We start from the raw sequence: 19,026 nt of genomic DNA, 5'->3' as shown, positions 1-19,026 counted from the left end.
TCCTGTGTGTACATGTACATTCTCATGCATGAGTACATGCATGTGTGCACATGCATTAGGACTAGGCAAACCATGTTCCTTATTCAAGGGACCAAAAATTCTCTAAATGATGCCTTTTCTTCGTTGACTGCTGTAACTAAACTTCTAGCCAAACTGAAAAGGATGTTACCCAGGCTGAGAAAAACAAGAAGAAGAAGGAGGAGGAGGAGGAGGAGGAGGAGGAGGAGAAGAAGAACATTTTATACTAGGTCTTGACATTGTAAAAAAGGTAGTTGAGGGCACACTTTCTGAGTGGGGGGAGAAGGAGATATGTAAGGAATCCTCTTGGGGACACCTTTCCATGTTCATTCATTCCCCGCTCTCTGCCCAAGTTACCATTGAAGGTCGCCATATTTCTGAGGACACAGTGTGCTGTCTCTCAGAGTTGGCATGAAAAAAAAATGGTTGAAGTCAACTGCTGAGGGCCATTACCAAGTAGGAATGACGCATTGAAATTTCCTTGCCAAGTGTACCCCATGCTGCTTAGAGGACATTCGATGGGACATTGCATGCATGCTTTCATAAGGTGACCTTGCTCAAGGACCAAGGCGGATCCGGGTTTAGAGCTGACCAGGTTTGAGGAAGTAACCGGCTCCTTGAGTTTAAGGCGTTGCCAGTTTAAGATAATGGGTTTTAGGGAAGTTGGAAGTTGAAGATTATTGCTGGGATTAGGGTGTTCCTGCTGCTTGTTCCCTTTGAGTTCTCGTGAGATTAAAATGGGATTGGGAGATAGCCTCGTGGAGTAGGTGAATTGTGCGGGAGACGGCCGAACACGTTTGCCCCTGGACCTGTGTGGAGGCGGTGTGAGAGCTGGAATAAAGAATTGCTGTTTGAACCTACAAAGCTGTGTGGTGGCTCGTGATTCTGGTGCCAAGCCAAGACCTTGGCAGTCAACTGGTCTAAAAGAGCATGATGATTAGGGGGCCTTCTGCTGTGGCTGGATGTGGTTTGAGTGTGTCCCCCGAGGGTTTACATGTTGGAAGCTTGGGTCCTCCATGTGGTGATGATAAGGAGTAGTGGGACGTATGAGAGATGGAGTCTATTGGGAGGTCATTGGGGGTACTATCTTCAGAAGGGAATTGTGGTGGCTGCCTTCAAAAGGGAATAAGGTATTTCTTGTGTCCAGAGTTAGTTTATAAAAGAGAGAGCTGGCCCCTCTCCTCTCTCTGCCTTCCTGTCTTGCAATGTGGTCTCTTCCTCTTACACAGACTCCTGCAGTGATACCAAACATCTTGAGGTCCTCACCAGAGTTCAGTCCATGCCTGTGCCCATGCCCTTGAATCTCGAGAACTGTGAGCTAAATAAACCTCCTTTCTTTATAAAGTACCCAGCCTCAGGTATTTTGCTTTAGCATCATAAAATGCTCAGGTACTCCATCCTAACATGAGGATAAGTAAGGGTAGTTCTCAAGAGAAAATAGTTTCTGTTATAAAATCTGAGAGGTAATAGGAATCCTTGCTATATGATGTATGATATCTTTAAAAAAAAACAGTGCTACCACAGTCACTCAGAGGCAAAATATTTCCAAGTAATTTCTATTCTAGTACTAAGTGATTGATTCAAAGATACAAAGATAATACTAATAACAACAAATACTTTTTTTTTTTTTGGTACTGGGGATTGAACTCGGGGTGCTCAACCACTGAGCCACATCCCCAGCCCATTTTAAAATATTTTATTTAGTGACAGCCTCTTGCTAAGTTGCTGAGGGCCTTGCTAAGTTACTGAGATTGGCTTTGAACTCACAATCCTCCTGCCTCAGCCTCCTGAGCCACTGGGATCACAGGCGTGTGCCACCATGACAAGCAGGAAACACTTTTATAACACTTATGTGTGTCCAGTACATTCTTAGGCATTTTCCATAAAATAATTTAATCTGATTTAATTTTTTCAAGTGCCCCATGAGGGGGCTACTATTATCATCCCCAGTTTAGAGATTATGAGCCAGGGATTTGCAAATGTCTTTGTAAGGACAGAACCCTCACAGGAGAAAGTGATCATTGGCCAGAGGAGGAGACTCAAGGAAATGCCATAGTTGCTTACAGGAAGGAAAGATCACTTCCTACCTGGAAGGTCAAGGAAGGCATCACGGAGCAGGTGGCATCAGAACATGGTCTTGCTTTGCCATGGAAGGAATGGAGTTGGGGGTGGGTGTGTGCAGGGATGCTCCGGGCAGTGAGCAGTAAGAGCAGATCTCCTAGTATTAGGAGGAGACAGACGTGCAGTCAAACAATTATATGGAAACAAGGTGTGTGCCCCCATGGGAGTTTGCATAATCACCAACTGGAACAATGGAGAAGCAGCCCAGCATGGCGGTTGAAAGCAGCCTCTTTGGAACTGGTCACCCTGAGTTGGAATCCCAGCTGTATTCTTACTATGTCACCCGGGGCAAGCAACTTAACTCCTATGAATCTCAGTTTCCTCATCTATAATACAGACAATTATGCTTGCTTCATTGTGCTATTGAGAAGTAAATGAATTTAGCACAATGGTAACACAAAATAATTTAGTCAGTAAATGATAATGGATGAGACTACTGCTGCTGCTAATGATGATGAAAATGATGTCTGCCTGCCTGGGGTTTAGGAGAGCTTCAAGAATACCATTTAATCTGAGCCTTGAAGAACGAGTAGAAGTTTGCTAAAATGTAATGGAGCAGCAGTATTTTAGACACAGAGAACTTCATGAGCAAAGACCCTGGAAAGAATATGTCAGGCCCTTTTAGATAGCTCCATGCAACCACAGTTTTTTAAAAGCTGGGTTAATGGCAGGGTGTAGAATTAGGGGAAGATAGGAAACTGGATAAGGAGATGAGGTCCCATCTCAAAATGCCTTTTAATCAATGCCAAAGAGCTCAGCTTTTGTCTAAAAATTGTAGAATCACTGGAATATTTAAAACAGGAGGTGAAAAGGTCAGAATTAGGAGTTTGGGGAAATTAATTACTCTTTCTGAAGCTTGCAGGATGGGTTGGAGAAGGCCAATAGACATATAAAGACACTTTTGCAAAAGTCCAAGGGAGAGAGAGGGGTACTAACAGCTAGTTCTTTATCTCAAAGTCCAGTCTTCATCCATTCAAGTAGTTTTTATGGAGCATCCATGCAGTTCTATCTGATAGCATAGAGGCTGCATTCAATTGAGATAGACATAGAAAAAACAAGAAAAAAATGGCCAAGTTAAATATTGTAGAAGAATTAAGTTAGACAGCATAATGCAGGTGACTGGGAGAAGCAACCTGAGGCAAGAGGTCAGAAAACATCACTTTGAGCAGATGACAGGTAAACTAACACCTTGTGATGATAGCATTGTGGTTGTTCAATGGGTGTTTGTTGAATGAATGAATGACCAAATGAAAGAGGATGAAGGAATGACGGAGAACATGAGTGGTAGCAGAGGGGAGGGAGAAGGAAGAGCTTGGTGGTTAGTTGCCTAGGCGGGTAAGAGAGGGAGGCTTCAGTGACCCGGAGGTAACATCCACTGCAATAAAGAGGAAGAGACACATACTTGAAGACAAAAGATCTTGCATTAAACTCTGGTAAAATGAATTTGAGATGACTTTAGAATGTTCAACAGGATATGTTAAGAGACTGTTTGACTGGAGGGTCTGAATACCAAGAGAGAGAGCTATTTGAGGACGAGGACTTGGAGAGCCACCATAGGGGTGTCAGTTGGAGTGTTAATCTGAGAGGGAAAGTGCATCAGTAAGGAGAGTGGAGGGCAAAGCCCTGAAGAACCTGGCCAGTAAAGCAAGCATCTAGTCCCTTCTTAGAAAAGTCTGAAGGGCTGTCCCTCACAGTGGGAGCACACAAAAGAAGAATGTACACTGTGATTTTCCCACAGTGGGTCCAGGCTTCCTCCAGCCCACTTCAGAAAGCACTTTGAGTAGCCCTCTCCAGCGGCTGTGACCTGCGAGCCTGAAAAGCAGGGAGCCACCACTGTGGAGGTTTTTCCAGCAGCATGGGAGATTGGTCACGTGGAGAGTCTGCTTTGTAGGCCTGGCCCACAGCAAGACCAGCAGGCAGGGCTCCCTACATGGCAGGAGGGTGGGAGAAGGGGTGAAGATAAAACAGTCACAGGGACAGTCTACGGGAGCCCCCTGAAGGAGTTCATGGATGAATTTTATCCCATGTAAATGTCTTTGGGGCCCAGATTCCATAAATTAATTTGGCCATTGTGTCCAGGTGAAAAGAACCTTTAAGAAAATTGAGAAAATATGGACTGAGGTTAGGGCTCAGAGGTAGTGCACCTGCCTGGCATGTGTGAGGCACTGGATTCAATTCTCAGCACCACATAAAAATAAATAAAATGAAGGTCTATCGACAATTAAAAAAAAAAAATTAAAAAAAAGAAAGAAAATTGAGAAACTATAAGTATTCTGATTCACCTTTCTGGGCACTCCAGAGATGACTCGCTCTGCGTGTGCTGGATGGAATTAAAGCCATCTTAAACACGTGAGTCTGGAAATAACCTGAGTTGAAGAAAACAGTTTCTCATGGTTACCAGTGACTACCATTTATTGTGTCTGGCCACCTGTTCCAAATGCTTCACTTACATTATTTAAAGATATCATGGCTGTATGTCACCACTAGGGCAATTGATGAGTAAATACATGACAAAGACCTGGTATTTCCCGAATCTTGGATTGAGCCATGGTAAAATGCCTTTCTTGTGACTCAGCGCTCAATTCTGCCAAACTGCCACCAAGAAAAGGGCCAAGGACTTGAAGTTAACAGACGTGGGTTCAGGTTCTGGCTCAGCTGCCCACTCACAGCATGACCCTGGGCAAGCCACTTAACCCATAGAACCTCCGTTTCTTCCTCGGCAACACGAGGACATGTCTAGCTTAGGTCACAGCTCATCATCAGGACCTAATGGAAGAATGCACGTGGGGCCTTGTGTACCACGGTGAAGGATATTCATCTAATCATCATCACCCCACCCTTAGCATAAATCTAGGTTGTTAGGTGGGACCTCTGGTCCAAACACTTTGCTCCCCCGCCGTCCGGGCACGTGCTAGTTGCTATAATTAAGCAGCAACCTGGCAGATCATCCTTGGATTGCCCTTGTTTGGCCCAGTTTAGTAGGCCTGGGAGGACAGGTACCTCCCAGCACCCAGGCAGGTATGTTTACACCATAGTCTGGCAGGTATTTGCAAATAGATAGATAGATAGATAGATAGATAGATAGATAGATAGATAGATAGATAGATAGTCAGACTGGGATTTTTTTTTTTTTAATCTATCTGTGAAAAGCAGCCAGTCAGGGAACACTTTACCACCTGGGTACCAACCAGCTGCATCTGTCTGAGATGCTTCTTCAGCTGGAAGCCCAGATGTCTGCTCTTCAGTGCTCTGGCCCTCTGCTGGGAGGCAGCACCCTGGAAGGGAGGAGCCAGAAAGGCTGATTCTCTAGCCTGAAGGCTCCTTGTGAGGCTGGCTGGCAGCTGACCTTAGGGAATGTGATGGGACCTGGCTGTCTGCTCAACCTAATTATAATCAGCCCAACAGGCTCAGCTGGTCTTCCAAGGTCTTAGAGCCACCAACACTCCCCACTGCATGGCTCTATGTTTTCAGGATCTTGGTTCTTAATGGTACTGGCCTGACCTCCCAGGACAGGCCTGTGTGTTTCAGGCATTAATGAACACTTCCAGCTTGACCTCAGGCAGATGTGCCTCCTTCAGGGCCTCTTGCCAGCCACACAGAAGGTCGAGATAAAGGGACCTTAACTTTAAGGGTGCACATGGCTCTCCCTGGCTGCCAGGGTGATTATCAGACATTATCAAAAAAGGTGTTGCATGAGGACTAAATGAGATCATTCATGCCGAGTGCGTAGAGCAGTACCCAGCACCTGGTAAGCATTCGATGAAACTGACCATTATTTTACCTTCCTCGCAGCAACCCTGTAAAGAAGCTAGGATTGTCATCCAGGAAGCTAGACGGGTAAATCTCTTGCCCCAGGACCTTTAGCTTGTGACTGATGGCCCCCAGATTCCTCTGGGCTGGGCTTTCTCCCTGCTGAAGGGACCACAGCAGTTCTTTCCAAGCACTTCCTCTGAGCCCTCAACCCTGATTAAAACTCTGATCATAGGAACTGACGCTGTCATGCCTACCCATAATGGGATATATGTCCCTAGGGGAGTCCTTGTGGAAAGGACAGAGGGGCAACTGGCAGGACCCTAGGAATCTAGCCAACAGCCAGTAGAGGCACTTGGCTCTGATCCCCTATGACTTTCCTTGCCTACTCCATCCCCAAAGCCTGAGACAGAGTGAGGCTTTCTGGCAAATCTTGGAACCCAGGACAGTTTCAAGCTGCTTTCTGCTCTCCCCAGCCACCCTGCTGTCTACTGTGGGGTCTGCTACTGCTCCTCCTCTGCAGCCTCCTGAAATCGATGCTGCCATCTCAGTCCTTAGATGAAGCACAGATTTCCGTCTGTGGTCAGCTGTGGAGTCTAGGAGCAGTTTCTTAGACTGATGGAGTGTACTCAGGAGACCTGAGTTCCAGTTTCAGCTCTTCCATTTACCAGCTTGGGCAATAGTAATAACAAACCTTAACACCAACTTGACAGAACAGCCTCTTAAACTTTATTTCATGAGATTCTCATAAGACCATGTGAGTAACCAGGTCAGACTGTCTTACTTGGCGTTGTATTGAAGAGAATCTGAGGTCAAGCACTTGATCAAGATCATCCCTCTAGTAAGTGAGCGACCAGGACCCCGGCCCAAGATTTTAAAACTGAAATTCCAATATTATTTCCACATTGTCATTCTCTCTCCCCTTCCCCACCCCACCTCATTTTTCATGTGCAAAATGAGGGTATTTGGAATGGACGATCTCTGATGTCCCTTCCAGTTCTCAAACAGAATTAGTGTCTGTCATTTTCTGTTGTACCCATATTCATCTGGAGTTGTAACACCTGGATCAGAGTTGAGATCTTTCAGATCTTTTACCACTCTTCTATCTGTGTCCTGTAACGTCCACTTTTATAGTGACATACGCTTTGTTCAGGGAGAGGACCTATTTGAAACCAATAATAAGAGAACTAGTAGCTTTACTTCTTGAGTTCTGTTCACAACTGAAGAAGCAGCCCTATCAGTGTGCATGCACCCCAGCATTCCTGCCCCTGGCACACTGAACATCGAAACACAGCACAGACTTCTCTAAGTAAGGAAGCCAAGTTGGTGACATCTTCTAGCATTATCTAAAGGCATTTAAAGGCATTTAGACTCTTGGAAAATGGCAGTAATAGTGCAAATGGATTGGGGAGTATTGATGGCACGAGATATCTAAGTGATGAAGAATTTTTAAATGGAGCAGGAAATGATTAATGCCAGAGGCAAGGCGTTCCAGCTGAATCCTGGGTCCATTAATTGTAAAAGCCCACAGACTGATGGCAACTCTCGCTTAGAGATGCTTCTTAAACAGATGGTATTTTTTTCTGCAAAGAGGAGGTGATGAAGATTATTGGTAGAAAACCTAGATTTAATATCTTATTTTTTTTTAGTAAATGACTTTAACTCTTTGTTTTAGATTTGTGATTTATAAAATCTATATTGTAATAGTAATAAAATATGTATCAAACAATGGTGTAAAGATTTTAAAGATAAGTTGATATTTTCATCAGAGTAAAACATATTCATGGCTTAAACAGTATAATGTTATTTACAGGTGGTAAGCAACATTCTCTCTCTCTCTCTCCCTTCCCATCTATATTTCCAATTTTTTCTTATTTCCTTCCTTTCATGACCTTATTCTCGCCCTCTCATTGTGGAAATGTTTTTTATCTTAAAAGTTTTTTTAAAAAATTACATAGAGTGGCAAACATTCACTGAGTTTTGATAAGTAAATAACTCCTAGATAACCAACTCCCCAATAAAGATATACACCATTTATTTCCATTGCTTCAGAAAGTTTTCTTTCACCCCTTCCAGCCAATTCTTACCCTTCATAGATAGTCGTTCTGATTTTTGTCACCATAGGTTAGTTTTGCACCCACAATCTTCATGTAAATGAAATTACACAGATAGTTTGGTATTTGACTTTCTATACCCAACATAATGTTTTTCAGAGTTATCTGCGTTCTTCCAAGTAGCATAGTTTATCTTTCTTATTGAGTCATATTCCATTATTTGAGTATATCACTATTTATTTTACCATTTTTCTGTTAATGGAAATTTTGGTTGTTTCTGACTTGGGGCTATTATGAATATCCCTGCTATAAACCTGAGGACTTCTCTGATCTTTGTGTTCAATTTATATATATATGGAAATGTTTTTATTTCTCTTTGCTAAGTATTTAGGAATGGAATTACTGAGTTTTATGGTGTTTATTTAACTTTATAAAGAACTACTATATGGTCTTCTTCAGCAGTTGTCATTTTACAATTCCACCAGCAAGATATGAGAGTTCTGGTGCCTCCGTGTCACCAGCAGATCTGACATGGTCAGTCTTTTTAATTAAATGTCCTCATATTGGTCTAAGTGATATAAGATATATGCAGAGGGAGAAACTGAGTACTCTCTCAGTGCTCTTTTTTGCAATTTCTTGTGAGTCTGTAATTGTTTCCAAAATAAAAAAGAAAATCAAATATATTGTCATTGTTTTAAAAAAAACTGGTGTGAAGTGGTATCTCATTATAGTTTTATTTTGCACTTCTCTGATTACTAATGATGTTGAGAACTTTTTCATATGTTTTGGGCCTCTTGTATATCTTCTTTAGTAAAATATCTGTTTGATTTTTCATATACTTTCTTTTGATGGGGTGTTTGTCTATTATCAAATTGTAGGAGTTCTTTAAATATTCTAGATATCAGCCATTAGATTAACAGTGTCTTTTGATGAGTAGGAGTTTTAATTTCATTTAAAAATTTATCATTCTTTCTTTTATTGTTAGTACTTTTTCTATTCTAAGAATAGAAATATTTGCCTATTCAAAGATCACATTTATTTTCTTCTAGAAAATTTGTAGTTTTACCTTTCATATTTAGATAACTATGCTATGTTTCAACTCAAATTAATTTTTGTGAATGTTATGGATAGGATTTTTTTCCCCACAAATTTATCTACTTGTTTCAGTACCAATTGTTGAAAAGATTTTCCTTTCACCATTGAGTCTCTGTTGTTGAGAATCAATTGGCTGTATATGTACGTGTCTCTGTAAAGCCTTTTAATCAAATTGGACCTCCTGAAATCTTCTCTCTCTCTCTCTCTCTCTCTCTCTCTCTCTCTCTCTCTCTCTCTCCCCACTCCTTCCTATCCACCTCTCTCTCTTCTGTTGTGCTTTGCCTTCCTGATTTTCAACCTCTTCCAGTGCTTTTTAGAATTTTCAGTTTGGGCTGTAATATTTTTAATGGATAAGAATCTTTTCTTGTCCTATTTGTTCCCTGGCCTCTGTTATTTCTTCTTTTCACATTTTTTATGGGTACATTAAGGTTGCACATAATGGTGGGATTTGTTGCTACATATTTGATCATGCACGGAATATAATGATATGATTTAACCAATATCACTCGCAGCACCATCCCCCTCCCTCCTTTCCTCCCACCCCCTTTACTGATCTCCTTTTGATTTTCATAAGATTCCCCGAAAACTTTATTTTTCCTTCTTCCTCTCCAGCTTCTGCATATGAGAGAAAACATAAACAACCCTTTACCTTCTGAGTTTGACTTATTTGGCTTGACATAAAGGACTCTAGTTCCATCCATTTTCCTGCAAATGGCATAATTTCATTTTTCTTCATGGTTGAGTAAAACTCCATTGTGTATATATACCACATTTTCTTTATCCTTTCAACCGTTGATGGACACTTATGGCCTCCATCATTTCAATGTTCACAATTATGTTCAATGTAAACTTGTTGGTGAGGACTTCTCTGATCTTTGTGTTCAATTTATACAATCCCCTCTGCCCCTGCTAGCTTTCCCTAACCTCATTCCTTGCTATTTTGTTTTTCTCCATAGCATTTTTCATAATATGTTATATTATACTTTTTTTAAACTTGTCATGTGATTCATTCCACTAGAATTAAGCCTTCATGAAAGCCAGAGTGTTTCAGTATTTTGTACACAAGTGTAACTGCTGTGCTTCTTATATCTGGAGGAGTGCCTTGCACAAATAGATACAGTAAATATCTAATGAATTAGTTAACAAATAATCATTTCCTCTTTATAGCATTCTGTTCTTAATTTGTGGACACAAAATCTTTTTATATCCCTCTGCAAATATAATGATAGCTTTCTCTTCTACTTTCTTCATTTCCTTTGTCACTTAGAGCTCCTCCCACCCCATTGATTTTGGTTCTCCCCTTTATGTTGTGTGTTTTCTTCAAGTGATAGGTGATCCTTGGCCGTTCATTCCCTGGGCCCTGTTGAGTCATGGATGGGGTTTGTTGACTCTATGGATGTGTGAAGATGTTTCCACAGATATTTACCTTTATTTATTTATTTTTTTCTTGAGCTATTCAGTTTCTTCAAAGAGAGGCCTCAATTTCCGGCTTGTAGAATATAAGCCAATCTGCTAGTAGTCTGGGAGCCTCAGGGGAAGAGGGCTATGGATCTCATGGTTTAGGAAGAGATTTCCATTTAATCAAGCATATGTTCCCAAGAGCACTTCTCTTCTGCACCTTACTTTGCCTGGCTTCTCAGAGAGTAGAGCCTCTTAGGATTATTATTTACTCCATGCAATGCTATGCCATCAAGCAGGGCAGCAAACCCACTATGTGGAGAAGTCAGGGGAATGGGGCTGAACAGCCTGATTTTTACCCATTCCACCTGTACTCAGCTCCACCTGTACTCAGCTCTAAGGTAACTGTGCCTCAAATCCTGAGTCTGTCCAAGGTCTGAGGGTGCAGCTTGGCTTGCTTGTGATTGGCGTTTCCATCTTCGGCACTGAAGTTTTGAATTTCTCCATTCTACTGATTCGATCACCACTCACGTGACTGTTTTCCATCTTCCCAAAATGTGTCGACATCCTTTTCCTAGTGATACCTCCCCTCTCATTTTCTTTCTTTGAGATTTTTACCTTTTTATTCCTTTACCATACTTTTAGGGGTGATTCCAGTCTGCTATGTGTAACAGCATAAGGATTAAATAAGAAGTGAAGGAGACAGTGGCTTATACCTGTTAATAGTTGTCATGTTTCATCTAGTCACCCTCGCTTGATTCCTAATCTAATCAACCAGGTTTAGATTCAATTATGGTACTGCTGTACTCTAGTAACACTGTGGTACCAGCGAGGGTTACAAACCAACAAAGTAAGTTCACTGTGGTGATTCAGGAAGCCATTAGAGTCTATTGCCAGAGAATAAAGTTGATGTGAGAGGAAATCACATAAATTTAGGGAGCAATTTCTGACTGTACTACATGTTCCTCCCAGAAGAGAGTTTCACAGAGTTCAAACACTCTCATAGCGAAGGTCTCTGCCTCCTGCTCCCCTTGGAAACCTCTTTATCTCCTGAGAGCATCTTGTGCTCAAAGGATCCCTCGGTTGTATTTATAGGTCTTTACCCAACAAACTTTGATGAAAGCCTACAGTGTGCAAGCTACTTGTGACGCTGGGGATTAAAAAATAAATGAGACACGATCCTGACTTCTGAGATCCTACAATCGAGTTGGAAAAGCATATATTAAAAAATGATAAAATAAAACCAATTACAGCACATAGGGATAACTTCTAAAAAGGGTATGCATAAGTGAATGTGGTACCAGAGAGAGAGGTGTGCTCATCTAACTCTACCCTGTGGTGCCAGCCAAGTTATATTTTTTTCCTAAGCTTCAGGTAGGTATCTGTTTTAGTCAGCTTTTTCACTGCTGAGACTAAAAGACCTGACCAGAACAACTATAGGGGAGGTAAAATTTATTCGGGAGCTCATGGTGTCAGAGGTCTCCATCCATACACAGCAGGCTCCATTCCTCGGGGCTCAAGATGAGGCAGGAAATCATGCCAGAAGAGTGTGGCAGAGGAACCAGCTCACATGATGATCAGGAAGCAAAGAGAGAGAGGCTTCACTCTCCAGATACAAAATCTATACCCCAGAGCCATACCCCCAGTGAACCACTTGCTGTGCCTCCAGTTCCCCCAGTTAATCCCATCGGGGGGGGGGGGGTTTAACTCACTGATTAGATTAAGGTTATGACGTGATCATTTATCCTCCAAACCTTCTTGCATTGCCTTACACATGAGCTTTGCGGGGACACCACATCCAAACCGTAACAGCATCAGATAGTTAGAAGTGTCCATCCAAGGAGACCTAGCCAAGCTGTAACTGAAGGTGACTACAGCAGAAGTACCTTCAAGCTTGCCTTCAGCAAAGGATCAGAAAAGGTGCCCCCAATCACTTCACCACAGAGGAGGGACAGGGGAGACCCTGCTGGTGGCCACCTTGGTCATCCATTCACATATACTAAGGAGTGAAGGCTGTCTCCCCACCTGCAGGTATGCATTTTGTAAGTTGTACATTTTTGAAGATGTAGGGATAGAATAGGTCAAACCTTGTGATTTCTACCAAATATTTTTAAATTGGACATCTGAATTGATGGTGCTGCCATTAATAGAGATAGGATCTAACGGGAGAAGGAAACTTGTCATTTAGGAGTTGTTATTTTGGTTGTGGTTGTTCAGAGACTTTTCACAGAAGCCCTCTTAAATGGGAATAATGGAATAGCTGAGGGGATCCAATGAGAAGACATCTATAAGGTGCCCAATAGCTTATATTTCACAATCATTATTAATCCACCTGGTGAGGCATTGAGACCTGGCTGAATTGGATTTCTGTGAGAACCTTTCAGTGGGGAAGTCAGCCATTGTCTTTCTGGAGAGTTCTTCTGCCCAGAGGAATACCAGTCACTCTAAATGGCCACCTTAAGTCTTAATATCTTAAATAATTAAGCCACCCTAAATTTTAATATATCAGGTAAGTAACAAATAATAAAACACAAACACTCAGAACTATATTTACAAAAGTGAAGCCCCTGGTAAAAGAGAGAGAGAGAGAGAGAGAGAGAGAGAGAGAGAGAGAGAGAGAGGGGCAGGCTTCAACCCATCTAGTCCAGATGGGTTCTTGAACTAGACAAAGACAAAATGGCTCTGGGGGTTTATTTAAGGATGTATGTCAAAGAGACAGGAGTAAGATTTCAAGGGAGGAGTCTTGCTTTGTGATGTCAGGTTGATTGACATCTTGTCAGTTCACACCCATCTCAGGTGCTATGTGGGATTTTAGGTAGAGTTTGAGGGGGAAGTTCACCTGCTTCAGGCAGTCAATCCCTGTGGGGAGTGCCCCAGGGAGTTCCCAGTGCCAGACTTATCCCCGTAGGAGGCTACAATGCGCAATATAGTCCACACATAGCCCAAGGAAGACTTGTGACAATAACCGAACCCCAAACTATGCTCTAGTTCCTTAATTGTCTCCATTCAGGACAATATCATGTGACCTACTCCTAACCTGCTAACCAGAGTGGACAGGAAGTGCAGAGATTCCTCACTAGGGCATACTGAAGCCCCCCAAACACCAGTGCTCAGCTGTCCTGGGTGTCTAAGTCAGGACCTGAAGGATGGCTGGTCCTGTACTCACCTGGACTGCCTTCCATGGGGCTTATGGCAAGGGCAGACCTGGATAGACTCTGGAGTGTGTTGAAATTCATCCAGCTGAATCTGGATTTTCATCCTCAGTAGGCTTTCATAGAAAGCATAGATCGTGCTGAAAGGCAAGAGGAATCAACTCTCTTGGTGGGGTCCTAAAGACTGAAAGCTGTTGCATGTGGTGGGAATATTGGTGTAGAAGAGAGTGACTTTCTCAAATGGGGCTCAGAGAACTTTGAAATGGGCTTTAGCCTCTGCAAGGGGGAATAGAGATGGACACTTGCCACTTGAGGTTTCCTTTGACATGTTGTGTTTAACCAGATTGCCAAGGTGACAGCTGGGGTGGCTGGGAGACCAATGGAAGAGAAGTCTGATAAGTTGTTTCCTTCCCGGTGCCCTCTTCATTCAGGAAGGAAAAGGCATCATGACATTCCCTAAAGTGTTGGACTTACATTTATCATCGCCCCCTCTCAGCTTTCCAGCTTACTGGGAACAATTAGATTGCGCTGGAAGACCCCTGGGGTAGCTGAGGAGGGCGAGTTTACAGCCGGAAATGATAGCACTAACAGCAGCACTTATAAGTCAGGACGGGGAGCATGAGCATCAGATTCTGTGAGGAAACCAGGGTGTCACCCAGAAGTGGCTTGAGTCAAGGGGAAGTCAAGTCCCTTAGCAAGTGGGTATTTCCTATTATTACTGTAAAATACTGCCACAAGCTTAAAACAATGCAAATTTGTCATCTTGCCATTGTGGAGGCCAAAAGAGTGAAATGGGTCAGAGGGGCTGGTCTTGCAGGCCGAATGGAGGAGTCGATTTCCTTGCCAATTCCATCTTCTAGAGGCTGCTCGCATTTCTTGGCTCATGGCCCCACATTATTCTGATTTCTGCTCCCTTTGTCACATCTTCTCTAACACTCCCGCCTGGCTGGCCATGAGGCTGGGGAACAACTTTTTGCAGTTGTCATCTCTGGGCGAAGTTACCCTGAGATTTCTGATGGCTGGTGGCCATCACTGCTGCAAACAAAAGGAGAAGAAATGGCAGACATCAGCAAGAAGGGTGGGCGGGCAGCACACCCAGACCTGGGTGAGGCTGGGATTTTTCCATGGATTCCTAGAGAAATGGCTAGATCCAAGGAAGCTGTGGAATTTCCTTCTGGGATTTAAAAAGTGATTCTGGGGTGGTCTTCCTGGGCTTGGCTAGCATGTTGTCCTTCATGCTCAAAGGCAGGCGAGAGTATCTTTTTGATGTTTTTCGAATCTCTACCCCTTCGCTCCCTGTGGTGCAGGGCTGGCTGGTGACCTGTCTGGTTGCATCTCACTTTCATCCCAGAGCTCCTGAAGATTCCAAGCCTCACTTTCTGTCTCTTCTCTGTTTTTTTGTCCTCAGTTTCCCTTCCCTTTGGTTCAAGTCTACACAACCGAGTCATTTATTCAGCATTTGATGCTTTTTAAATGGAATATTCTCAGTGACTAATATCACATTCTGGCCCTTGTAATTTAATTCTGCAGTGTATCCTGGACTATCATTTCCTCCAAGGACAGATAAGATAAGGCTGTCATTTTTTTTTTTTAATGCCCATATTGGTGAGATCAGAGAAGACAGAAAGGAGCAGGCTTACTTTGAATCTGGGCTCTGCATACAAATTCTAGAAAAGCCTCACTGCCCTTTATCTAGGGTAAAATAAATAGTTCTCTAACAGAAAGCTGGACCTCCTGGCTGGTTGGCACATGCAAGGCTTTGGCAGGGCTGGGACTGAGGGTACAAGTTCCATTTGGGGGGTTATCAAAGAGTGGATGCACAGTCATGGTGCTGCTGGCCAGAGGGTCACCTGGGTGGGGGTGTTGGATGACTTGCCAGCAGTGAGTCTTGGTCAGGCTTTCTGGAAGGCTCAGTTCTCACTGCAGGGTGCCTGAGGGAGCATCCACTCTGAGCCCATCAGGAGAGACAGGGAGTTCAAAAGAAAGCCTGGTGGCTTTTCATTAGGGGGGAAAATGTTTGCATTCCAGGCGCCCAGACTCCCTTGGCCACCCCTGGAGACCAAACCTGCCTCTGCTTCCCTCTGCCACTCAGCCCCTGGCTGTCTCCTCGCCTTTCATCTTGCTTATCCAGCAGGCGCCCTGCCAGCTCCTCCCCCTCCAGCCTCCTCCCCTCCTCCAGCAGGCCTCCTCCTCAGCCTTACTCCTCCCCAGGTCCCCAGCTGAGAGCTGAAAAATAGGCTTTGGCAGCCCTCCACCAGACCCCTCCTGGTCTCATGCATGTTTTATGACAGCAGCTGAGATTGATGTCTGCCCTCTTTCCAGTTCCAGTGCTCCATACGTCACTGCCACCCCACCCCACACTTGCCCCCCAGTTCTGCATGCGTGTGTGCTTTCACTGGAAGAGCCGGGAGGGGCTCATTTTGCAGGAGATCCCAGCTGAGTCTCAGCCTGAAAATTAAGCCTGGACCTTGAATAAACCCAGGGGAATCGGGGCTGGGGTGGGGGACAGGGGCAAAGAGAGCAAGTGCAGAGGAAGAGACAGGAGGTCCCTTAGCATTTCTGAAAGGTTGAGTGAAGATCTGAGGAGGTAGCATCACTGGGCAGGGATTGGGAGCTCTGAGCCCTGAAGGAGGAGAAAACCTTTCTTTGCATATTTTACTGTAGATGTCTAAGAGCCCATGAAAGGAGGAGGAGCAGTGAATAGGAATAGACTTCACCTCCCTGATCCTGTTTGAATTAACCCTTAAAGATACAGGTTGGCAGAAGAAAATACATGTTGAGGTTAATGAGAAACATCTCTCTATTCAAGAGTTCCTTTTGTGACCCAGCTCCATACTTGGACCTTGACTCAGACTTCCTGACGGCTCAGGTCCTCTTCTAGAAGGAGCCTCAGAAGTTCTTCCTCCCATCAGAACCTGCTTTGGCAGGAGGCAGTACCTGACCCCACTATCATCAGCAACATTCTCAAGGGGACTCTTAGCTAAAGCAAGGCTGAGAATGAATATGGAAGTTTCCTGCAGAGGGAGTGTGGCAAGCCAGTCTGTCTCCAGTCCTGCCCTCCTTTGTTCTGCTCTCTGCCTGGCTGCTTTGGTAACACAGACCCCAGCCTGGTGTTGAGGGACTCTGTTTATCTGACCTCCCAGACTCCTCACCAAATCCTGGGTGTCAGAGGTTCCTTGATTTTATTCAATAAATGCACCCAGAGGATACTGTGTGCCAGGCACTGTTCAAAATGCTTTACTCCCATTAACTAAAGTAAAATGTCTAACAATCCTGCATCATCGGCACCATATCTCCATTCTACAGATGAAGTGACTGAAGGATAAGGGGTTGAGTAGCTGGCCTGAGCACATGCAGCTGGGAGGGATGGAACTGGGATTTGAACTTGGCTCCAGACCCTGGATCTCAATCACTGTGTTTCACAGTGGCTCCCTCGTCTCCCTCTTGGACATTCAGTCTCCCTGCTTTGCGGGGAAGAGGAGGTATGGCAGTGAGTAGAATGGAACCGGAAGTCGATAAACCTGGACTATAGTATGGTTGATGCTGTTGCCTGATCAGGTGACCCTGTGCAATGCACTTAAGCTCTTAAGCTCCAATTCCATATCTTGCAAAGTGGGAATGGGATTAGATGATTTTCACTGGATGCTTGCAGGGTCGCCGTAGAGCACTCAGTCATGGGCCCAGCTATACTGAGGCCATCTGGACCCCACCTTGGTGATTACCAGGGGAAAATGGGGCATACACAAAAGTGAACACTCTTAGCAAAACTGGAGGGTGGGCAGCCTCTGATGTTAAGGTGGATAGCTCAAGGTGGTCTGATAGTGTCCCACCACGGGAGGGATAGTAAGGCCTTAGACAATGATCTTAGCAGGTCTGTCACATGGCAGGCTCATTTGGAAATTGCTAAGAGCCATTCCTGGCCAGCCAAAGGTTATCCAAGTGGGTCTCCTCCTAGGCAGGTGGCAACAGAGTATAACTACTCCTGAATGACTTGGAGACACGTAGTTTAATTGGGCTAAAAGAAAACATTTTACTTAATTAAGAGTCAGCACCAAGGAGTTTAAGATTAAAGTATACTATTTCCTCAGTGCTAAAATCTGTGCTTTTCATGTTGTACATTTCTGAAATTGGAATAAGTCTTACAACCAACAATATTTATTTTTAATGTGGAGTTTCTCCCCCAACACATAAACACACACAGCACGTACACACATGTGCTCACGCACAGGCACTATTAAAATTGATGGTGCTGTTAGAATTAAGGAAATAGAATAGTATTACATTTCTCTAGACTATGTTGGTGGTGGGAATAGAAATCATTTTAGCAAGAACAGGTACTTTATCAATAATCATTTATAAATGTTCCTGCCACAGGCAGAAATGGGCCTCAGGAAGGCTAGAAGCCCCAATCTGGAAGGCTGTGGGGAGTCCCTGGAGTATTTCCACCTCTCACCCTTGCCTCTGTCTGTGTGTCTTTCTGCTCACTTGCTTCTTCTGGTTGTACAACCCCAAAAGGGCCAACTCTAGCCTCAGGGAAGAGCCAGATCAGTCTCTGTGTTTCTCTGACTCTCTCTCCTCCAACTGAACTATCAGGGAAAGGATTCTGCTGGCTCTTCCAGTTCAGTCCACAGAAGGTGGAGTGAAGATCAGGGTCACCTTTTATAAACTGGCTGCCAGCTTCCTATAAACGTGGGCCCACAGGGCAGTACAGAAGGACACTGTGGATAAAGCGGACACCTTGCAAGCTCTCTCACCATGGCACTGGTGTTGGAGTTGGAAAGGGCAGTGAGCAGGACACCAGGAGACAAATCTCCTGGATGCGAGCCAGGAGATCACTAGTTCCTGACACCAAACCTGATGGTCAGATCAGCAATGACCACGCTGACTCAGCCTGGGGCTGGCAGAGCTTTGCTCTGATCCCTGACTCCCTCAGACAGGACTATAGGACAGAGGACTGTTGCCCAAGGGCATCACCCAAGGAGGCAGAGATGGTGAGTTCCAAAAGACGATGTGTTAACCTTTATGTTAACGCCAAGGAGACCTTTCCAAAAATGCTCTTTGGGGCACCAGATTTTGCTCATCTCAGTCTCATACTGTGTCCAAAGAAAGCACAGCCCCTTCACAGTCTCTGGAGGAGTGAAGGAGTGGAGCAAGTGGGTAGGGAAGAAGGCAGGAAGCCAAGGTCCTGGCCCCTCACCTTTTTTAGGGCCTGCCAACTCAGTGCTGGAGTCCAGCCTCAGCACTGTGTGGACTGCAGTTCCAGGACCAGGTGATAGTCCCCTCATATCACACCTTCTGTGCCCCTCACCGGCCTGAGTGCTGACTATAGCCACTTTCCTGCTGCCTGGGGAGCTGTGGGGGCAGCTGATGTGATGAGCCACCAACCTAGAGATTTGGCAGAAAAGCTGCTTACTAAGTTGGAGAGGATGCGAAGTGAG

General features: G+C 44.3%; 1 protein-coding gene across 1 annotated transcript in view; it reads left to right on the top strand.

Annotated features, from left to right (window-relative positions):
- Nmnat2 (nicotinamide nucleotide adenylyltransferase 2) overlaps positions 1 to 19,026 on the top strand; it is a 142,192-nt gene that overhangs the window by 59,217 nt on the left and 63,949 nt on the right. The gene's annotated exons all lie outside the window — the stretch shown is intronic.

Source organism: Ictidomys tridecemlineatus, chromosome 10, assembly GCF_052094955.1.
Source record: "Ictidomys tridecemlineatus isolate mIctTri1 chromosome 10, mIctTri1.hap1, whole genome shotgun sequence".
NCBI classification, from domain to species: domain Eukaryota; kingdom Metazoa; phylum Chordata; class Mammalia; order Rodentia; family Sciuridae; genus Ictidomys; species Ictidomys tridecemlineatus.
The sequence above is the reverse complement of the archived record's forward strand: the minus strand, read 5'-3'. Positions and strand labels throughout refer to the sequence as shown.